This window comes from Tiliqua scincoides, chromosome 1 (genome assembly GCF_035046505.1).
Source record: "Tiliqua scincoides isolate rTilSci1 chromosome 1, rTilSci1.hap2, whole genome shotgun sequence".
In the NCBI taxonomy this organism is placed as follows: domain Eukaryota; kingdom Metazoa; phylum Chordata; class Lepidosauria; order Squamata; family Scincidae; genus Tiliqua; species Tiliqua scincoides.
The window spans coordinates 125,834,855-125,847,395 of NC_089821.1; the positions used below are offsets into that span (position 1 = coordinate 125,834,855).

The window sequence follows — 12,541 nt, forward strand, 5'->3', positions numbered from 1 at the left end:
GTGCCATCATTGTGGGCAGCAGGATCTCTCAACAGGCTGACATGTCACACATTGCCATTTAACTAGATGTTAGAAGAAAGGCATGGGTCGGATGCAGCCATGCATTCCTGTAACATGTTGTTTGAGCCATAAATTGCTATTGAGCTGTTTTCTTGCTAATTACTATGCATGTATGATGGTTGCTAATGAGAACAAAAAGTGCAAGCAAGGCAGCTGTACTGCAGATCAGCATTCTGGCTAAAATAATGCAAGTATTATGCGCTGAGGTGAGAATCACTTTAATAAAGCAAAAATGGGAAGGCACCAAATGCCTCCCAAAGGGAAGGAGATCTCAGAGGTTCACAGAAGATTATTTATTTCAGTATTTATATACTGCCTTTCTTGAATACTCAAGGCAGTTTACATAGGCAGGCTGACCATAAACACCATTTCTTTTCCCCTGATAGGGTTTTTACAGGAGTTATTCTATGAGAGAAACTTCATAGAATCCTCCATGTCTCCAGATGCTTCCCTTCATGGTGCTGTCATTGTCCTGGCTGCACAGCTCTTGCACTTTCCAAGCTTCCACAGGCAGCTGCAAACACATCTCAAGCTGGTTCTTATGATGTATCCATTCTCTAGCCTTCATCTCTAGCCAGTGGCTTCCAGTGTCCCACCCAAGGTGAAACCTGAGCTCATCTTGCTTAGCCTTTTCAGGTAAGGCAACTGCTCAACCTGCAGACCACAACTCCTGCCAACACATTATTAGCCAACACATTTCAAGTCACACATTTCCTTAGACAAGCAACCCTGGATGCTCTGGGCAAGTGACCAATGTGTGGCATCAGCCCAAAGAAGGCAATAATAAGTGTTTACAGTAATATTTTGGAATCACAATGCAGTCATGCTTAGGTCAGGGCCTGCTTCTTTCTGTGGACCCCAATTTCATATAGTTACTCATCATGCACCTTCTGCCTTTCTTACATATGTACCAGTATTTTGGGATTATGGCAAAATGTGTCTTTCTAGAGTTGGGGTCTCTAAACTTTTAGGCCAGAGGGCCACATCAAATATCTGGTATGGTGACAAGGGCCAGAAAAACAAATTTTAAATATAAAATCTAGAAAAATACATTAGAAAGCCTAAGGCCTTCAAATGGCCCCCAAAGCCTGGTTTTTCCGGAAAACCAGGAAGTTATGTTTTTAGACCTGTAGAAGGCATTCTAAGGGAAGGTGCATGGCCTCTCCGGCCCTCAGAACACCCTTCAGATGCAACTGGAGTGCACTTGGTTGAGCAGGCCAGAGGCTTGCAGGGGTCCTGAGGCTTGCTACAGGTCAGATGGTGGCTTGTCATAGGTCGTACTGACCCCCAGGCCGGGCTTGGAGACCCCTGTTCTAGCGGATGAAAAATGCTTTCTAGAAATCTTTTCTTGAAGATGAGGATGCTTAGCACGCTCAATAAGCTCTTCCCTGAATAATAATAATAATAATAATAATAATAATAATAATAATAATAATAATAATAATGATATACAGTATTTATATACCGCCTTTCTTGGTCTTTATTCAAGACTTTATTCAAGGCGGTTTACATAGGCAGGCTTATTAAATCCACGCAGGGAGTTTTACAAATTGAAAGAAGGTTCTTTCTTTCAAGAACCACTACATTCAAGGTGTTACACTCCGATCTGGTTTAACATTCTGGCCTCCATCCTCCCACACTCCGAGCAGATGGATGCCAGCTGCTTCAAGGTCGCACGGTGCCGGTGGCCTCGAACTGGTGACCTTGTGGATGTTAATCTTCAGGCAAATGGAGGCTCTACCCTCTAGACCAGACCTCCTGCCCATCTCAATACAGTATATATGCTCAAATAACTAGCCTGCTCACCTCTCTCTCCCCATCAGCAAGTCCTTTGTATCCCTCTGTCATACTGACCCATGGTGAACTACTGCAGACTGCTCTTTCTTTCCTTCTTCCTTTTGTCCTCCTTAAACTTGGCATACTGAGATGCCTTCTTATAATTTACTGACTTTTTGTATTCTGTTTCTTCACGTGTTCCAATTAACTAAATTATGTATCTTCTCTTTCTTGCCTATTTGTCTAAGAGCATTTTCTTTTGTTTGTATTGTGAAGTAGTAATTTTGTAGGCTGTAGTAATAAAGGCTTTGCATGTAATTCCTACTGCCTCTGTCTTTCCTAGTGTTTCAGTTTGATAGCTTGTGACTACGTATGTTACGGTCCAGAGTATCTTGATACCTGCAGCATTAACATAACAATCCTATGCATGTCTAGTCAGAGGTAAGTCTCATTAAGCTCAATGGGACTTACTCCCAGGTTGGTGTGTATAGGACTGCAGCCTGAGGCTCTGGGTTACTCTAAGATATAACATACATAAAGCACTTTAAATGTTTGAACTGTGCTATACACCAGGGGTGTCCAAAGTTTTTGGCAGGAGGGCCACATCATCTCTCTGTGTCAGGGGCCGGGGGAAAAAAGAATTAATTTACATTTCAAATTTAAATAAATGTATATAAATGAATATATTAAAGATGAACTTATATGAATGCATGAAGGTCTTGCAATAGCTCAAGGCCTATAAAAGGCCTTGCACAAAGCAAGGCTGGCCTTTCCTTTGCTGCCGCTACTGCATCACAGACATGAAACAGCAAGCAGTGGAGTGAGTCCTCATCCCACAGCTGATGCAAGAGGTCAAACAGTCGCCCTCACACTGAGAGCAGTTGCGTCGGGCCAGTGCCGGCTCCAGCAAGTCTCCAGAGGGCCAGAGGCTTATTGGAGGCTGGGGTCTCCCTGAGGGCCGCACTGGGAGTCCTCGAGGGCCGCAAGTGGCCCCAGGGCCGGGGTTTGGGCACCCCTGCTATACATAAATGGCAGGCACTGTCCATCAAGGATGGGCTGCGACAGACTCCAGTCATAAAACACGTGTTTTTCATGACTCATACAGACTCGGGTCACACATGTTAAAAACCTGGGCACTGATTCAGGGGTTTTACCCTAAAAATGAAAAGAGTTGAACAGACTTAAGTTAAGGCTCACTTTTGTGCGTGCTCACTTGCTTGTTTTTTGAGGGGGGGGGGTTTGCGGCTTCTGCGGCTTGACTCATTTTTCAAAAAGACTCAAGCTTGAGTTGAAATGACTCAAAAAAGTGGCTCTAAATGAGTCACTATGGTCACTGTTATAACTCACTGTGACTCAAGTCAAAGGGACAGAGACTCAGGGCTCAACTCGAGACTCGGCGCTGTGGCTCTGGCACATCTCTGCTGTCCATGCACAGAACACAGTATGCAACTGTCAATAACACTCACTCTTAATTCCACTCATTATTAATTCGCGAGGACCAAAATATGTGGATATGGAATTTTTTTTAAAAGTTTGCATTAATTTTCCCTTCAACTATTTATAGTTTTTTAAGGCTACAATCCTATAATAAACACATACCTGGGAGCAAGTCCCACTGAAATAAATTGAACTTACTTCTGAGTAGATATGTATAGGATTGCACATCTATATCAGTATATATCATGCATAACCATATGCATATAACTATCTTAATAAATAATAATATACAGATGTATCAACTATATACTGCCATAAATACACAATTTTCCTCTGTATGTAGACAGATGTACAGTTGCAGCAACATGGAAAAGTGATCGATTACATCTGAACACAAGAGCAAAACTAATTCATTTTAACCTGTATATCAATGAATTATGAATTGAGACTATTATATTACACACAGTCTTGTAATGGTGAGATGAAAAGTATTTCTGTTTTTTCACCTGCCTTTGTCCCAAGGTTAATATAAAGCTTTTTACCCCCCCCCCCCCTTTTTTTTTTTTTTTTGCTGCAGCAAGCCTGTTTAAATCCCATTGCAGATTCTGAGCAAAATATGCAGAGGCTCTCTTGGGCATTTCAATGCAAGATCAAATATACAGGGATATTAGTGTATAGAGAGAGCACTTGAAAGTGACATTTTAGACGGCTTGGGGTGTATGGTCCCCAAATCCTAAAAGACCAATTCTTCAGGCATAAAATATCCATTGCTGTCACATGGATCTCAGCAACAGGAAAAGAATGGGTTTGTAAATTGCCTTCGATTGTTCTCCAGGGAGCTGGGCAATACAGGCATAGGGGGAAAAGCAGGTCCTGGTTGTCGCAGTGAATGTAAAATTTGAGAAAACAACTTGCTAAATCAGCTTCTCTTAAATGCCAGCTGTCAGTCGTCTAAGCTAAGATGGACCTGAATTCAGGGGCAGACACACTCTCATGGGTTATGGCCAAGGATCAGTAGGCCAGGGGAAAGATGGAATCTTGCAGAATAATATGTCCATGTATCACAACACCAGCGGCTCTTGGAGAAATGCTTTGTATGCTTGACAAGTGCGGGGATCCTTCCAGAATAGGCTCTGGAACCAGGACAATCAAAGTTAAGTGAAAGAACAGGCTACGGTCATTCGAGGCATGACCTGCCTGGCATATTCTAGGTTTTAGTTTCTTTGTTTGCTTTTTGGGGGGGAGGGGGGCCTTTAATGAGATGGACCAGTGTTTTTATGTAATGCAACTGTGGCCTCATCATGCCTTTGGATCTTCCTAGTCTTGTCAGGGGCATGTTGGCTGGACTTATCCCAAGAGCTAGCCCTGGGAATATCATATAAGCATGTTCTGAGATACTATATGCAGATCACTTTAATGTTGGAACTGTATAGTCAACTGGGAAACTGGATGGTTCTTGGAGAATGAGCTCTAGATAAGACCAGCCAAGACCAGGCGACCTGACATGCACAATGGCAGCCCCAAAGAAACACCACACCATTCAGGTGTACTGGATCTTAACATTTACACTGATTTTATCATGTCATTTGAAACAGCTATCATTTGATTTTGGCGTTACCTAACACTATGCAAGATACTCTGTTCCAAATACCGTGGAGATATTCTCTCAATCAAAACCTGTCTACCAGACAAATGGCCATTTTTGGTAAATACATTCCACCTCTCTCCTGGACTTTTAACAGGGTGAATAACTGTTCTTTTGTCACTATTTCATTATATATGTCAACAACGGCAAGTGTAAGCATCTTATTTATGAAACTATTATAGGTATTCACAATTCACAGTATGCCTATAGGAAAAACTCTGGGAGAGGGGGAATTGCAAGATTTCAGTCCGTATCCGTATCCCAGGGAGATTCTGTTGAGCTGCAGGTAAAGCCATATGCCAGACTAAGGTCTGAGTCAGCTCTTCTCCAGCCAGGAGATCATCGATCCAGCAAGACAGTGACACAGCAGAAATAAATGGATAAATATAGACTTCCAAACTTTAAAGTGTTATGTCTTCCAAATAACATTTAGTTGTCTGTTTCCGCTTTATGGGAGAATGGAAGTAGGCATTGCTTCTCAACTGAAAACAACAGCAGTACTGAAAATGTGGATCCTTCAAAAAAACACTAGAAATGTTATTCTTCTTCATTATTGGAAAGGGGAGCTAAATCAGAATTCTGTAGCTTGAAGAAGTCCCTTTTTTCCTATTGCTGGCCACCAACTTCTGCTAGGTTGCTGCTGAGAATAAAATTAGGAGCAGAGGCCATAAAAGGTTTTTTTTTAAAAAAAGCTGATGTACAATTCAAAAGCATGTACATTTCTGTTGGCTGCACGGGTTCTAGACTTTCAAAGAGGGACTCCTAGAGTTGCTCCCTTTGTCTGGGTGTGCAAGACCTCTTGACATGGTGGACTTGAGGTCTGCATGATTGAAGGTTCAGGAGCACAGAAGAAGGAAGCTAAACAGAGACACCTCCCCGCAGGTCAAAGATGAACAAACTAAAAGTTCAAGACAGATAGACTCTGTCATTCGTCTCCTGGACAATGCACTGTTCATAGTGTGCAACAGGCAGCACTATACCTACCTCCCAACAATTGCTACATCTTACAACTAGTCATCAAAGACCAAGGAGGACATGGAGGCTAGATGGAGCCTACATGAGAGTAGGAGGAGTATCCCCTTGATTCTCTTAGTAGCAACTGATTTTTGTTAAATGAGCAGATCACATGCTGGTCTGCTCATGGCAACATACACAACATCCTTCTGCTCTGGTTCAGTCTCTATTACTGTAGTAAATAATATCTTCATAGCAGGGTTGGAAAAAGATACTGCATTTGTTTCCTGACTCTTCCTTCAAGGAGCTCAGAGCAACATGCACAGGGATGATCCCATTTTATCTTCATAACAAGAACCCTGCAAAGTAGGTTAGGCTGAAGGATGGTGACTAACCCAGAGACACAGGGTAAAAGTTCATGACTGAGGGGGGAATTTGAACCTGGATCCCTGGCTCAATTCTAGTATCCCCCATTCCACACTGGTTTTTGCTGCCTGAGGCTGAAATCCTGTACACAGTTGCCTGGGTGTAAGTTCCATTGAACTCAGTAAAACTTACTTCAGAGTAAATATGCATTTGATTGCACTGTAAATCCCCCTTTGTTGGCATTTGTGGATTATGTTAACCTGATATAGTGCAGTTGATAGATAGATAGATAGATAGATAGATAGATAGATAGATAGATAGATAGATAGATAGATAGAATTGCATTATACCAGTATTCAATGCATAGTTTTTTTAAAAGGAAATATAATTTTAACAATTAAAAATGTTAAAACGCTATCTTTTTGAAAAATCTCACATGCTGATTAACATTGTCTGCACAAACTAACAGCAAATGAGCCTTTCCTACTTTTTTCCTCTGCCAAAGAGCTGCTGGTTGACTTCTAGAGATCCCTCTCCTATTGTCCTATGTGATGCTTGCCATTTGGAATATGCAGTGCTCGGTGAACACATGCCCTTTTGGGGGGGGGGGATCAGAACCTGACTTTATCCTTTCTCCTGGTAGCTGTTTCCCCTTCCATTGCCCTCCCTCCTTTCACCTGCATTGCAAGAGGAGGTGCTGCCCTTCCTGAGGACTTGCCAACCTTGGCGGGAGCTTCTCATAAAAACTCTGCTTTGTATTCTGAGCACTGAGGAGGCCAGCAAAGTCAGAGGCAGGAAAGTTGAAAGGAAGGATGTGAGTAATCACGAAGAGGCACAAGATACAAGAACAGCTTCTTTATTGCCATTGGTAACCAAACCAGACCCCTGGGCCCTGCCTGGGGGGAGAAAAGGGCCAGAGCTGTCAGGCAAGAAAACTGCACCATGGTGTGATTTGAAGGCAGCCTGCCGATGTGCCAAGAAAGAGAGTGAAGGTCCCCAGAGGAGTTCCTCTGTAAGCCTGGAAAGCAGTGCAGGCAGGCAGGTAAAGGGTTGGTGGCAGCTGGGGAATTGTGTGGAGGCGCCTGGATGGTGGGAGCAGGCTGCCGTAACAGCTGGGCTCTGGGGAAAAAAAGCAGTCGCTTACCACAAGCAAATATTGTTGTTTTTGCAGTTTTCTTTGCCTTCTTCCCATCAGCACAGCTCCCCAGCAAGAAACCCTGCTGCAGCCACGCTCAAGTCAGGAGGTTGATGCAAACACCCACGCTGTCCTACACACGGCAATGCCCAAGGACATTCAGCAGGCATCATGAATGCAGCAGTCCTAATAGGCCCTCTCGCAATTGCATTAATTGCCTTTAAACAAAGCCATTCGTTAGTTGAACCATGTGGAAGGGCTATTCCCTAGCGACAGACAGAAAGAAAGCCGACAGATTCCTGACATAATGGGTTGTAATCTCAGACCTTTGAAAAACAGTTATGATGAGATCACCCCTGAATGTTCAGCTCCATGTTCTGCAACTCTATGATTGCATCACACAAATGCAAATATGGATACTGGTGGCAACGTCAACATCTTAAGAATCTTAGCTTTCTGGGTTGGTTTGTTGTTTCAGAAAGCAGGTTTCTAGTCCTGATAGTTTGAAAGTGTGAGGACAATGTCTGGTGAAATCACAGAACCAGAAGGTGGCTAGACAGGACTTCTCGAGGTCAAGTGCAAGGGCTTCAATGTTCCCTTGCCCTTTATCTTGCAACTTTTATCTCTGTGCCCTCATTTGTTGTCAGTGTTCTGACGTCATAATGCATTACCAACTGAAAGTACATATTGCCTGTTTCATTCTTTCAGTCTATGCTTATGGATAGAACACAACCTCGGGTTAGTAACTGTGAATACTGAGCTGGGGGGGCAGGGGGCATGGCCAGCCCAACACCTTCCAACACCTGAAGCAGCATGCCAAATGCTTCCCCCTTACCTGCAGATGTGTCAGCCTTTGCTCCTCCCACTCTCTAAGGTTTTAGCTCAGCACTTCCCTCCACGTTTCCACTTCCTGTTCCCTTCTTCCTTTTCTAGCAAAGGGAGTGGAAGGAGAACAAGGAGGAGTGGAGGCAAGTAGGCGGACAGAGATGGGCGATCCCACCAAACTGCTGCCTGATGTAACCATTTTAGTTAGCCTCACGGATGGGCCAACCCTGACTTCATAGACGGGCCAATCTTGGAGGAATGCTTTGATTTATACAGAACAAAAGTATTAAACTTGATGCTTGATGCTTGATACTCATGCCAGGGACTAAACTTGGAGTAACAGCAAGGAATAGAATGGTACATAAGGGCTCATATTCATACTGGGGTTTGTTTTATTACATTTCCTACTTAGAGTTTAGAAATCAGACAGTACTAAATGCACTTTTGAGAGAGGGAGGGAGGGAGAGAGAGGGAGGGGGAGAGAGAGGAAATGCCTCTTTTTTCACTATAAACAGCCAGTGATCCAATCCTGATTGGGACTGAAGCACAGAGATGTCAACTCTTTCCCCTCATGCCATTTTTCTGCCTCAAATCTCTCTTGCACAGCATCAGTTAGAGGGTCCTACTCCTCCTGCCTCATACCCGCTCCCAAAGCTTAGGGCAGGGGTGTCACCTTTGGCCGAATGCGGCCCTTGGAAGCTTTCTATATGGCCCTCAGGCTTTCAGCTGCTGAGTAGCGCTGAGGTGTTACTGCTGAAAGGGCAGCCCACATGAAAATTGGGCTCTCCCATATTTTGAAATATGATAAAGATTCGTATATTTTCTCTTGTTATTTGCAGCTGAGTTCCTGAGGAAAAAAAAAGTGTTTATTTTTGGTTATGACCTGTTTAATGATATCACTTCTTGCCTACTGACATCACTTCTGGCCCTCAGCAGGCATCATGAATGCTATGTGGCCCTCCGTATGAAATGAGTTTGACACCCCTGGCTTAGGGTGTACTCAGCATACAGACCATACAAGTATTTAGTTACAAATGCTTTGGGTAGCCCTGTAAATAGCTGGCTTCACATTGCAGGGAACATTTTATTTCCCCACTTTGTCGAGTGTCTTCTCTAAGATGGTGTTTTAAGCAACTCTTCTTTGAACTGTTTTTGTATTTGTAACCAAAAGGTGGGAACCCTGAGACCCTTGGAAATTATCGAGATGAGTGAAGGAACTGTGCTTAGTTTTGATGAAGGAAGTTGCAGCCAAGCGAAAGCCAAGGATGAGCCTGAGTTTTGGAAACCACAAGCAGCATTTCAAGGCAAGCTCTGGAGAGGCTGCATTTGTTATCTGAAGGAACAAGCTAGATCTATTCATAACTGAGTCACTAACAACTCTCCTTCCGGTTACCCAAAGCATGCCATTAATCAAGCAAGTCAATTAGTACTGTACTAGAGAGGTAATGGCTGCTTCCAGACAGAAACTTTTGCAGGTCTTGCGCACACCAATTCAACCTGCCGGACATCTCCCACGGCGCAGGAAATGGGTGGATTCCTGTGTAGACCTCTGCTAGCTCAAGCACCAGCCCAATCTGCCTGATGCAAGTAGTTGTCTGGTGTAACAGGTTACGGCTGTGGTTACCAAACTTGTGGGTCATGGCTCCCAGGGAGCCACAGAAACCAGCCAGGTAAGCCACAGAATCCTTGCAAAAAGCCTGCTGCCCAATATAATGTATAGAATTGGAGCCCTAATTGGAAGCCGCGGCCAATGCCCCAGTAGGTCAAGGGAGCCACCAGTTGGGGAACCCCTGGGTTAAGGAAAGTCAAATCTCACCTCAGCCACCAAGTGAGTGCAGGACCTGAGGCAAGGCCCTGATCTCGGTCTCAACCTCACTCTCCCACACCATCATCTATAATATGAGGTAAAAACAAGCCTTCCTCATTACTCATTAAGTAATGAGTACTGAAATAATATATATGAAATGCTAAGTACTGTTATATTATGAGTTGGCACTGTTTGAGACAGTGATGGGCGCGTACAGTCCCTGAATTCTTTCCTTTGGCACGTCCCGCCCGCCACACACACCTCCAGTTTAGCAACAGGGGAAAGAGATATCTAGGTAAGCCCAATGGCATACCCCTCCCCCGTTATTTTTGCATTGTACTAATATGTAGGGGAAAAATAAGACAGGCCATTTTGGGCACCTCCCAGTGGGGAAGGGAAAGGCAGGATAGAAATATAAATAATCTCTTTATAGGTGGCCAAAATTTCCAGTCTGGATTCTTTTCCCTTGCTAACCTGGCAAAGAAGCACTTTTTAAAGTAGTGTCCTCTTCTACTTAGCAGGGGAGAGCCATTGTCCTTGCCTCACTCCAGCATGGTGTCTTTTCTACTTGCTGTTGTTGGTGTGTCTTTTTCAATCTTTTATTTTTTTTTAATATTGTGAGCCCTTTGAGAAAGGGAACCATTTATTGATCTATTTTGCTATGTAAACCACGTTGTGAACTACTTTTTGCTGAAAAGCAGCATGTAAATATTCTTAATAATAATTTATTTTGTTTCGCAGCTGCCAATTGTGCCACTTCACTGGGCTTCAGTCTGAAAATCCACCTTCCACCCATATGATCGCAGCCCCTTCCGTCCTCTCACATCGGAGCAAACAGGCACACAAATGATGCAATTTATGCTGGAAATGAATCAGGATCCCAGAGGAAAATCCCTATGATTCATGCTTTTGAGGACTTTTGTCTCCACAGATCCCAGAAGGGCTGGGAATGGTATGACGCCATGAACATCTTAATGTGCAGTACATGGGGAATGTCACAATTGGGATAAACAGAATCACTGGCCCAGTAGCTAATTTTTTTTCCTTTGAGGATTAGGAAGACTTTCTAGCTTATCCTTCTTACATTTTTCTTCCAATCCATGTTTAAGGTGAGATTGTGAAAAGGATATTTTTGAGTCAAAACAAAGCATTCCTCTACCTCTTGATGCTTCAGTTAAGGGCCTATTTACATATCCGATTGAAGTGGTAGTGATCAAATGCCAAACGTATTGCTTGAGATATGTGCCGTTATCGTCAGATGCTGCTTTCATGCGCTGGCAGGAGCCAATAGGTTTCACCCATACTACCACACATGTTTAAGGGGCAATTGCAGAGAGAAACTCTTCCAAACTGCGCAATGAGCCACTGCGCTCTGACAGCTCACCCTGTCAGCCCCATGTGGAATGAATGAAAGAGGCTCCAGGTGGCAACTGTAACATATGAATGCTGGGAAACCCTGCCAAGAAGGGTGAACAGCGACAGTTCTTTCATGCAACAAACCAACACAAGTTTATCTGTGCGCACATTGTGACCATATAAAACAGCTCTTCTTTATGGCATGTAAAATAGTCATTTTTTACATGAAGCCACATTCCTAAGATGCTGCTAAAGGCTGTGGATCATGGATGTCCAGATTCTTTTGAAAGTTCCCCGAGTTTCAAAAGCAGCTTGCCATGTGACACAGCAAAGCAATGCCTGCTAGTTGAGAAACACAAGCCTAAAGCCCCACCTGGCCTGTGGAACATGCCATATGGTTCTTTGGATAGTGGAGAATTGTCACCATGAATTAGACCCTCCCCCCCATCGTCCACAAGCCACATGCTCTGCGAAACAGCAATGGTCTCTGGAAACCTGCTCTGGAAGAGGCACCTTCTTTGAGCAACTCTGCTGTTTAACTTCTGGGGTCCTTCATGTCACATTTTAAATGCAGAGGCCTGTAAATAAAAATATTTACATATTGAACACTGTAGCTGCCTAATCATCAGCTGATGGAATGTATCCTGCAAATCATTAACAATATTTCCATTCTGGGCACAAGTAGGAAAGTTATCACAATGAATTCTATCCCAAGAAAGTCAGTTACGCCTAGGGTTACCAGGTACAAAGTGAGACAGAGTGCTTATACATTTAACCATTGTGTAGAAAAGGGACTTTTGGCAGGTGCAGCTCAACACAGAAGTGTTTAAAAAGCTGCGCCTGTCAAAATTCCCGCTTTTAAACACTTCTGTGTTGAGCCACACCTGCCAAAATTCCCTCTTCTATACAATGGTTAAAAGTACAGGCACTCTGTTCCACTTTGTATCTGGTAATCCTAGTTATGCCCTAAGCACTATTGAAATGGAAGGAAGTTGTCATGACTAGCTTGCGTTAATTGATCTCAGTGGTGCTTAGTCATCACAACTAAGTTTGGCTACATCACCACCACCACCCTCTCCATCCACACACACACTTGTAAACATCTCTGTGCGCATGTTAAAAAGTAGATTGTTCTGCAAGGCTGTTGAGAGTCTGTCACTCCTGTAAAGAACCACCTCAG

General features: G+C 43.6%; 1 long non-coding RNA gene across 1 annotated transcript; it reads left to right on the top strand.

Annotated features, from left to right (window-relative positions):
• Nucleotides 1-7,130: 7,130 nt before the first annotated feature.
• On the top strand, nucleotides 7,131-11,933 carry LOC136636079 (uncharacterized). Its single transcript, XR_010793454.1, has 3 exons — nucleotides 7,131-7,280; nucleotides 9,370-9,502; nucleotides 10,747-11,933. It is a non-coding gene; the product is annotated as an uncharacterized lncRNA (long non-coding RNA).
• Nucleotides 11,934-12,541: the final 608 nt, after the last annotated feature.